Below are 9,060 nucleotides of genomic sequence, written 5' to 3'. Positions count from 1 at the left end.
AGAGGGAGGAACAGAGTGAAAGAGATATTTACGCATCATATTTTAGCGTTGTAGAAAATCAATCTTGATGGTAAATTTCATGGCAAAGAGTACTACTGTTAATTTGTGAAAATGATTAGTAGCCTAATCCTTGAATGGTATGATTATGACGGTTTCAATTCAGAGCAGTGGTCAGTTAATGTATATGTTTATGCTGCTTACACATTCAGTCGTTCTGTGATCGTCTTGCTGCGCTTTTTCTCGCTGTTTTATTACAGCGGCTGTGTTTCTTTTCTTTTTATACAAATCATGTGTTTCACGTCATCATACTTTCACAAGAAGCTGCTGCTCACTCTGTATAAAGTATGAACAATGTGTATTCTCCATTTTGGCATCAGTAAATCTGTGATCGACCTTGCGGTCTTTTGAGGAAAGCCGAGGACACGCATCTATCTGAATTAGTTCAGCCTGGCTCGACCTAGTCTCTCCTCCTCAGCCTGACTCGACCTAGTCTCTCCTCCTCAGCCTGACTCGACCTAGTCTCTCCTCCTCAGCCTGACTCGACCTAGTCTCTCCTCCTCAGCCTGACTCGACCTAGTCTCTCCTCCTCAGCCTGACTCGACCTAGTCTCTCCTCCTCAGCCTGACTCGACCTAGTCTCTCCTCCTCAGCCTGGCTTGGCCTTCGTGAAACGCACCAAGCCAGGCTGCACAGATTAAACTAGGTCAAGCCTCGCTTTATCAGTTATCCTGGATTTATATATTCTGCTTTTGTGAAACAGGCCCCTGGTCATGTAAACAGCATATTCCGGTTGGATATTCAGAATAAGGCCTTTTTCCGAATATAGCATTTTCTGATTAAGACATGTGGGATATTCCATGTTTGGGTTTTAGAGGCATTCTTTGGACATGTATACAGCGCATTTAGAGACCTCAATCTGGGTTTTTACCGCAGTTTATGGCCAGTTTTACGGCTGTTATTGGCTGTTTACGGCTTATGGTCAGCTCTGTGCGTTGCTATGGTTGCTGTACACAAACCAACCAGCCAACAGTTTGCAAGGCTGCAGACCCGATAAGAAGGAGAAACACAGCTACTTTTAAACATTATCAAAGGTAACAGGCCGGCCTTTTCAAGAAGCTGGTTCACACAGTCCAACAAGTCCACCACCACTGGAAAATCGTATTTTGCAAACGGAAATATTGGTGGAATATTCACTTTCATTAGCCATGTAAACAGCTTAGTCAGAATATCGTCTTTTTTTGAATAAGGGCAAAAACTTAGTAAATGTATGACAGTCCCAAATCGGAATAAGGGGACATGTTTCCGTTACTCTCAATCTGTCTAGACTTCACAAATGCATCATAAACATCAGCTTGTCAATGTGCATGTTAGCATGCTGATGTTAGCATTTAGCTCAAAGCACTTTAATAGACCATGGCTGTAGACCTTTGGCCTTGTTGTTACCCGTGTAACCCTGAGTTGAGTGATGTTAAATGAAGGAAATATCTCCATCTCCCCTTTTTCCCTCAGCAGATTTACAAAAACTATCGTAGAGGGAGAATATGATAAAAGTGGATGGATATGCCTGTCAAATGGTACAATATCACCAAGCCAAAAGTAGTCATTTCAAAATTTCCTTATCACTGACCCACAGCATTAACCCTTGTGTTGTCCTCAGGTCAAATTTGACCTGTTTTCAGAGATCAGAAATATGGGTTTCTTTCAACAAAATTGCCCAAACATAACATGGATGCATTCTTCACAGGTTAAATTAATTATTACTTTCATTGCATTTTGGTTGTTTTATTACATTTTATATAATTTGAAAAACATTTTTTTAAATGGTTTCAAAACGGTATCCTGACTAAACTTTGACACACCAGTCTGCGATCCATTCAACATCCTCTGATCTTCACTATGAGTCAAAAGAATTCATACTTTTCTTGCTTTGCTTTTTCTGCTTTGTTTTACCTCAAATATTAGGTATAATGTCATATAAACTAGGTTTATTGACCATGAATCAAAAGAAATGTTGAAAAGAACCATGTTGTTGCAACCATAAATGCCAGGTGAGATACTGTCCAATTGACATAGATCAAGATGTGGGTCTATCATATAACGTATACTGGGTTTTCATTTGAACTATTCCATTGAGCTTTATTTAATAGTACAGGCAACGCCTCCCCAGTAATTTCACTCAGACTCGCTCAGATGAGAAATTCATACTTACTCTCAGTAACTCTCAAGCCAAATTAATTTGTGCAAGACCGTTTACAGTTTTATGATGGGTGTGAGAATAATCACACATACACACACACACTAAATGTTATTGCTGCAATGAAGTGCCTCTTTAACTAATATCTGATGACTGGATTCTTTGTTCCATGAAAAACTGGACTATATTGTGTATTTGTGGAGTGAAGAATATCTAATATCTTAATGGGCATTTGTCTGTTTTATGGATGATTCAGTGCAAACAAATAAGATATACGGAGGGCCTTCCTCAAAGCAAGCTATTTCTCACTGTCTCCCTCATTTATTTATGAGTGAGCTGTGGGGTGTTCAGGAGGGTAGGCATCACAGGCATCAGTCTTCAGCCTTCTGTCTTCAGACTCCATGTGGTGCTCATCGATTTTAGCCCCTCACTGTCTAAGTGCACCATCAATCAATACAGTAACAAGTCTTCATTTATACTTGAGAAATATAGTTTCCAACTCAGTAGGCACATGTGGTCGAGGGGAAGGAGCAAGGCACTGGTCTGCATTTTGTCCTTGGGCCTTATCGGCCCAACATGGCCGACATGACTGTACATCACCATCACTATACAACAACAACACATACACACAACGTATATGTTAAATGCCAGCACAAGCCAGGGGTGCTTCCAGGATGTCTTAAGTGTGATGGCACACGGGGGGACCAATAATCAGTCAGGGGGGGCCCGAGGGTAAGGGGTATTTTATCAGAATACAGTGTAGAAAATCTGCTTAAAATATAGGATAGGATAGGATAGAATAACATAATGTAATTCTGCTGAATAAAACATCACATTCATTATTATAAAAAATAATTCCAGTGCTGGTTCCATGGTATCAGAATTTTGGATAGTCATCATGGAAACAGTAATTGGTCATGTGACAACATGTAGCCCAATGGATTGGGGGGGGCAATCATATGCTTGCCCCTGGCAGCAACATTTCAAATGAATGGTTTCCAGGTTTTCATGTGGATTCTTTTCCCCATACTTAACCAGTTTGATATCTAAATTGTGTTTTCTCCTTTACACCCACAATGACAACTTTACAATGTATGAGAGCAATTCCTTGGAAAGGAAGCACATGGTTTATATGAGGCCGTGTTCTCACAAGGCACCACATTTTAATGGAAAACAACAGCCCAATGTGTTTTTTAATTCTTCACTGCCAGGGCTTTGCTTTTTACATTCAAGGATATTACCTTTGATCCAGATATAATAGTTCATAAAGGATATTACCTTTGATCCAGATATAATAGTTCATAAAGGATATTACCTTTGATCCAGATATAATAGTTCATAAAGTATTTCTAGTGTGCCATTTGGCCAACTGGATATTCTGTCATTTGGGTTCTAATTCAGTCAGTATATTTGATTGAGTAACTCATACACATAAACAGACTAAATGGATTGATAATAAAGTATCATGAACTAGTATTCTAGTATTCTGTCCAGATGTATGACAACTCTTTAGGGCAAGTGAGTGACAGTGGCTATGTTTTATATCAACTGTCACGTTAAATTCCTACAGGAGTCAGTGGTTTAGTTAAAACTGTTATTGTACCTACCATATTAGCACAATCTATCTATATAGTATACTGTAGATATAATGCACTTCACTTTTTACCACAAAGAATGTCATTTATTTCTGTAGAAGTCCTTAATAGACTTACACTTAATGCTGTTATCTGTGAAGCATTATTTTTTACATTACAGGATTTAATATTTACTGATAAACTAGAGTCATACAGTAGAGGTGACAAATGTCACAAATAGGCAATAAATACAATCAAAAGTATAAATACAGTGAGTTTAATGTTTAGTTGTAAATGGATTGTAAACATTGTGAAAAAATCTATTACTTCTACGCTCCCATAACATCTTGTTTTAATGACTCACCAGTTTACTTTACCTCATGTTTTCTGTTCTGTATTATGGGGCCATCCTGTATATGCATTCATCAATCCTGTTAACCGTCCAACACTGCTCTCCATTGTTCATGTTGACAGTCAACCTCATCACTGTAATTTCTATGTGATAGCTGCATGGTCCTCCCAACAATTATGGAGGAAGATTCATATATACCTGTTACATGTGCCTCTGGTGTGTGTGTCTTGTTTTCTCCCTCTGTCTCTCTCTCTCTCTCTCTCTCTGTCCCTCGTTCTGCCCTCCTCCCTCTGCCTGTTGCACACCTGAGCATAATCAGTGCTCAGGTAGAGTGGGGGAGGTGATAAGAAGGCAGAGAGTGAAGGGACAGAGGTACGTGGAGAGGACACCAGCAGCACACTATCACCTTTTTCCTCCACAAGGAGGTTTGTGTTTCCCAACCTCCATATACACTTAGGTGCTGGAGTTTTGTTATTTTAGTTTCTTGTGTGTGGGCTGGAGGTTACCGGTAATTCAGTTATTCGTCTCTTTTGTTTGTTCTAGGATTAGTTTACCATTTTTAGGTAATTTAGGGAGAGACGCGGGGAACGACAGCCCATAGCGTGGTTGGTCAAGCGTCTTCCCATCTTTTGTTCTTTTTGGCCGGGATCTCCAGTCCCTTTTTGTTTCTCTTTGTTTGCTACTTTTGGGAATATTTTTGCATTATTCAATAAAGCTTGTTGGTTAATTGTTAACCTTGTGTCTGGCATCCTCTTCTATATGTTTCATCCTCCAATCCCTTTTGAGCCTTGGTTTCTTTACATGGAGGCCGTAACAATACCTTTTTTATTTTGAAATCAGTTCTTAGTAAACTCCCTATTTACGAACTGCTATGAGACCAGATCATAACAAAATGAATAATCTTCATAGAGTCACTTCTGGACTTCGCAAAACTGCATTTTTTTTATGGACCCTGGAAACCTTTACAAAAGAAACTTCCTTTTGAAATGCTGGCCTCATACAGGATTCAAACACCTTTTTTATATAAAGTTTTATGAAGACTATAACAGTTTTAAATATTCAAGCTCTATACCTGTCGGGTCATTTGTTACTGTGCTTCAGTATATGTGAATGTTGTACATTTTTAATGTGGCTATATGTTTACTCTACACGGCCATTTTGACCAGGACCCTCATGTAGAAGAGATCATGTATCTCAAGAGGCTTCCTGGTAGAATAGAATGTGTACTTGCATTTGCACAGGTACAGGGTCGTACAGGTACATTGGAATATCTGTGCATTGTTGTTAGAGTCAGCTCTACAAAAAATATGTAAGATAAATAAAGTTGGATTGAAAAAGTGCACTGGAAACATAATTGCACCTAAGATTTTTACATACATACATATATGTTACTGCACACAGCAAAAGAATTATTGTTTCGATAAAGGACTACTTGTGTATATGCATTATTGCACCTAGGATATTTATTTATTTATAGCTATTTATTTTATAGCTATAGGTTAAATACATAAGCATGTCAAATTTGACATAGTAAATCTGCTGGTGCAATCCTTCATATTCTGCACAGTGGAAAGAAATACAATACAAGCAATTATTATGACTCTAAAATGCAACACTACATAGACAGTTCTGATAACCCATGGGTCAAATTAACTCTTAAGGTGTGGAAAAATATCATTAGAGAATATAAACTAGAAGGAGATCTGCTGTCTGTTTAATGGTGTGGATATGACTCTGACTTCACACCGATTGAAATGGACACCAGATTCAAAAAGTGGAGAGCTAATGGAATAACAGCTCTATGCAATATTATAAATGGAAACATATTGTTTAGTTTTGAAATGATTCAAGAAAATGATCTGTTGGAGAAACAGGATTTCTTTAGATATTTACAGTTACGGCACTATGTTGACAAAAATGTTCAAAATGTAACAGAGGCTAATTCCAGTCTCATAGAACTGTTTAAAAGAGCGTATAAGTCAAATCTCAGTAAAGGGGTGATATCAGCCATATATAAACGCTTTATGGATCTTAAAACTCATTCAACAGCATACATTAAAGCGAAATGGGAAAAGGAATCTGGGATAGATATTTCTGAGGAAGAATGAACAATCAATGGAAATGCACCAGCTCAATGAGCTGGCGAGAGTTTAACTGGAAAAATAGTATAAAATATTTCATTACACCATCTCAGACATCTCGTCATAGCGACATAACATATACTGTCTGCTGGAGAAAGTGTGGATACCAAAGCGCAAACCATTACCACATCTTCTGGGACTGTCCCAGCATTAAAAACTTTTGGAAGGCGATACACAATGCTTTACAGGTCATCTTCCGTGAGGACATTTCTTTGGACTTTAAGACTCTGTATCTTGGAAATATACCTCAAAGTTGGCTGAAAGGGGACAAACACTTGATAAATGCAATGCTGGTGGCCAGTAAAAAGACTATTACCTGAAAATGGCTACTACCAGAGTGTCCAACAATAACTTCATGGAGAGATATTGTAACAGAAATCTACAGAATGGAGCAGATTACAGCTCATGTTAACCGGAGAATGGAAACATTTCTCGAGCACTGGCAGAAGTGGTACAACTATGTCTCAGATGAATGGCCTGACTGTATTCCTTCACTTTATTGAAAATGATGTCTCCCTGTTTTATTTATAGTTTTGTTACTATGGTGATATTTTTGTTGGTTCATTTGTATGTTTGTTTGTTTAGCACATCTTTTAATTTCTATACTTGAATAAGTAAGAGAATAAGTATATTGTTTGTCATAGAATCTGAAAATTTGAAATAGGTGTATGTGAGATTCTGAACACTAATAAAATACAAATCACATGCATAGTTTATGTTTCAGCATGAAATTAAAAGTAGTCCTACCTTCAATGGGGAAAAACAGCAGGGGGGTGAAACCACTTATCAGAATATAGGTTCATTAGTTATTGAATTACTAATACATATTGCTGCACCCTGCTACAGTATTTCACTCTATTTCCACCTAATATCACAATTATCAATTATTTCCATCCTTCACTGCATCAACTACTGTATCATTCACATTCCTGCAGTCCATCCCAAGATGTCAGCTCTCCCTCCCTCCCTCCACCCCCGTTTGCCTGGCTGGGATGCCCGCTTGGTACGGTCCGCTCCTCCCCTATCCTACGTTTCACCGATGGTAGTTTCTATTGGGAGAAGGTCAAATGACTCCGCATGTCTGCCGGTGTGTACGTTCCCGCGATGTCGGACGCCTGACGAAGCAGCCCCGCTAACACCGTGTGTGTGTCCCAGTGTGAAGCGGCTCCCCGCGTCGTAGCCCTCTCAAAGTAAGTAGTGGCGAGCAGCGACGCTGTTGTTATTTCCGAAACGATTCAGCCGTCTCATATTTTTGATACGGCCGGATAAGTCGTTTCCTCATAAAGGTTTAATGTTTGCAAAGTGTTGTGTTTCCGTGCAGCGCGTGCAGCTCAGGAGCCCGGATGGGTTAAAAATAGTTCTTTTTGGGATGCTTTGTGACAGTGCAGGTGGAATTCAGGTGAATGGTCGGTTTAGGCTAATTGTTGTTTTTTGAAAAACTATTATCAAGAGGTAGCGTACTTACCATTTTTATCTTTAACATCTTCCTAGTAACGTGTATGAGCCATTTGTCTGTTCTGGAATATATTTTTAGAGGCTTAATGGAAAAATCACCCAGCAAAAGTAAGCAGGGGACTCCCTATGTTATATGAAAGTACTAGAGGAGAATAAAGATAGCAAGTGTGATAACTGTTGTGTTACTTTAGACTTTTTACAAAATATAATAGAGATAAAAGAGATACAGAGAGAGAGGGAGAGAAATTGTAATTAGGCCAAATTAAATTTACACTAAATTGGTATTGTGAGTGGATGTTTACCTTTTTGACTCTACTGTAAATGCCATGTGAGGTCAGTATTAATGTGGGCGTGTGGAAAGTTCACTCATCAGCAACTAGAAAGCTCTAAGGAAGGGAGACTTAATGAAATGAGTCATCAGAGTTACCCAAACCCACCCCCAGCAGAGTAGCATGTAGCTAAGCCTATTACAACATTGCATAATACAATAAGGTCCAGCCCCATAAGGTGTAGAATGAGCTGTCTCCAGGGCCTGGATATTGTCCAGGCTCCTTAATCTCTCATTATACATCCTAATAAAACATATTGGTCCAGAGCGGAGTCAGCATGTTCATGTGAGGAGCTGTATTACTGTCCAGAGACACTCTGGGCTTCGCTGATGCACTCTGTAGTAGGGCTGGGGATATGGTGGAGATTTTCCGTGGCAATATGTAGCAAAAAGAAAATCACAAATTGAATCGTAATTGCAATATCTGGCAGACAAATCACGTACCGAATTCAATACTTTTTAGGCACCGATCGAATGCCCTCTGAAGTATCGAGTATCGAAAAATGTCACATTATTCAAGACCAAATTTCAATACCTAAAGGAGTTAATCTCATCAGCGTCAGTGAGCCAATAAGCATGCAGCATGCTTCTACCAAAATCGAATAATGTTTTTATTGGCTGTCTAATGTTACACGTCGTAGAGACTAGGTCTGGGCAATAATTCTATATGATAATTTATCGTCTTTCAGTGGAATCATATCGGGATGAAATCCTATATCGTGATATGCAATTACGTTGTCTAAATTGATAATAACAAGCACATACAAACTCAGTGTTCTCAGAAAATCTGTTGTGAAACATTTTGAGGCAATATCATTTGAAAAATTACAGATTTGTTTTAACATCGCACTATTTTTGTGCATGCCTGTACATGAGTACAGTATATAGCTGGGGGAAAAAAATTTCACTAGACACTGTTTACCACATTGTTGATGATTATTTATCTAAAATCTCATTGAAAAACATTTTTTGATAACACCACATGTACAATATCGTCGCAATATCGATATCAATGTT

The 9,060-nt window shown here is 38.6% G+C and overlaps 1 protein-coding gene across 1 annotated transcript in view; it reads left to right on the top strand.

Annotated features, from left to right (window-relative positions):
• The first annotated feature begins 7,330 nt into the window (after positions 1 to 7,330).
• oxr1a (oxidation resistance 1a) overlaps positions 7,331 to 9,060 on the top strand; it is a 263,359-nt gene continuing 261,629 nt past the window's right edge. The window contains exon 1 of the mRNA XM_028581694.1: positions 7,331 to 7,450. The gene's annotated coding sequence lies outside the window, so the exon portion shown is untranslated. The remainder of the gene's footprint in view (positions 7,451 to 9,060) is intronic.

This window comes from Perca flavescens, chromosome 6 (assembly GCF_004354835.1).
Source record: "Perca flavescens isolate YP-PL-M2 chromosome 6, PFLA_1.0, whole genome shotgun sequence".
Taxonomy (NCBI): domain Eukaryota; kingdom Metazoa; phylum Chordata; class Actinopteri; order Perciformes; family Percidae; genus Perca; species Perca flavescens.
Note: the sequence above shows the minus strand (reverse complement) of the source record. Positions and strands in the feature narration are given on the sequence as shown.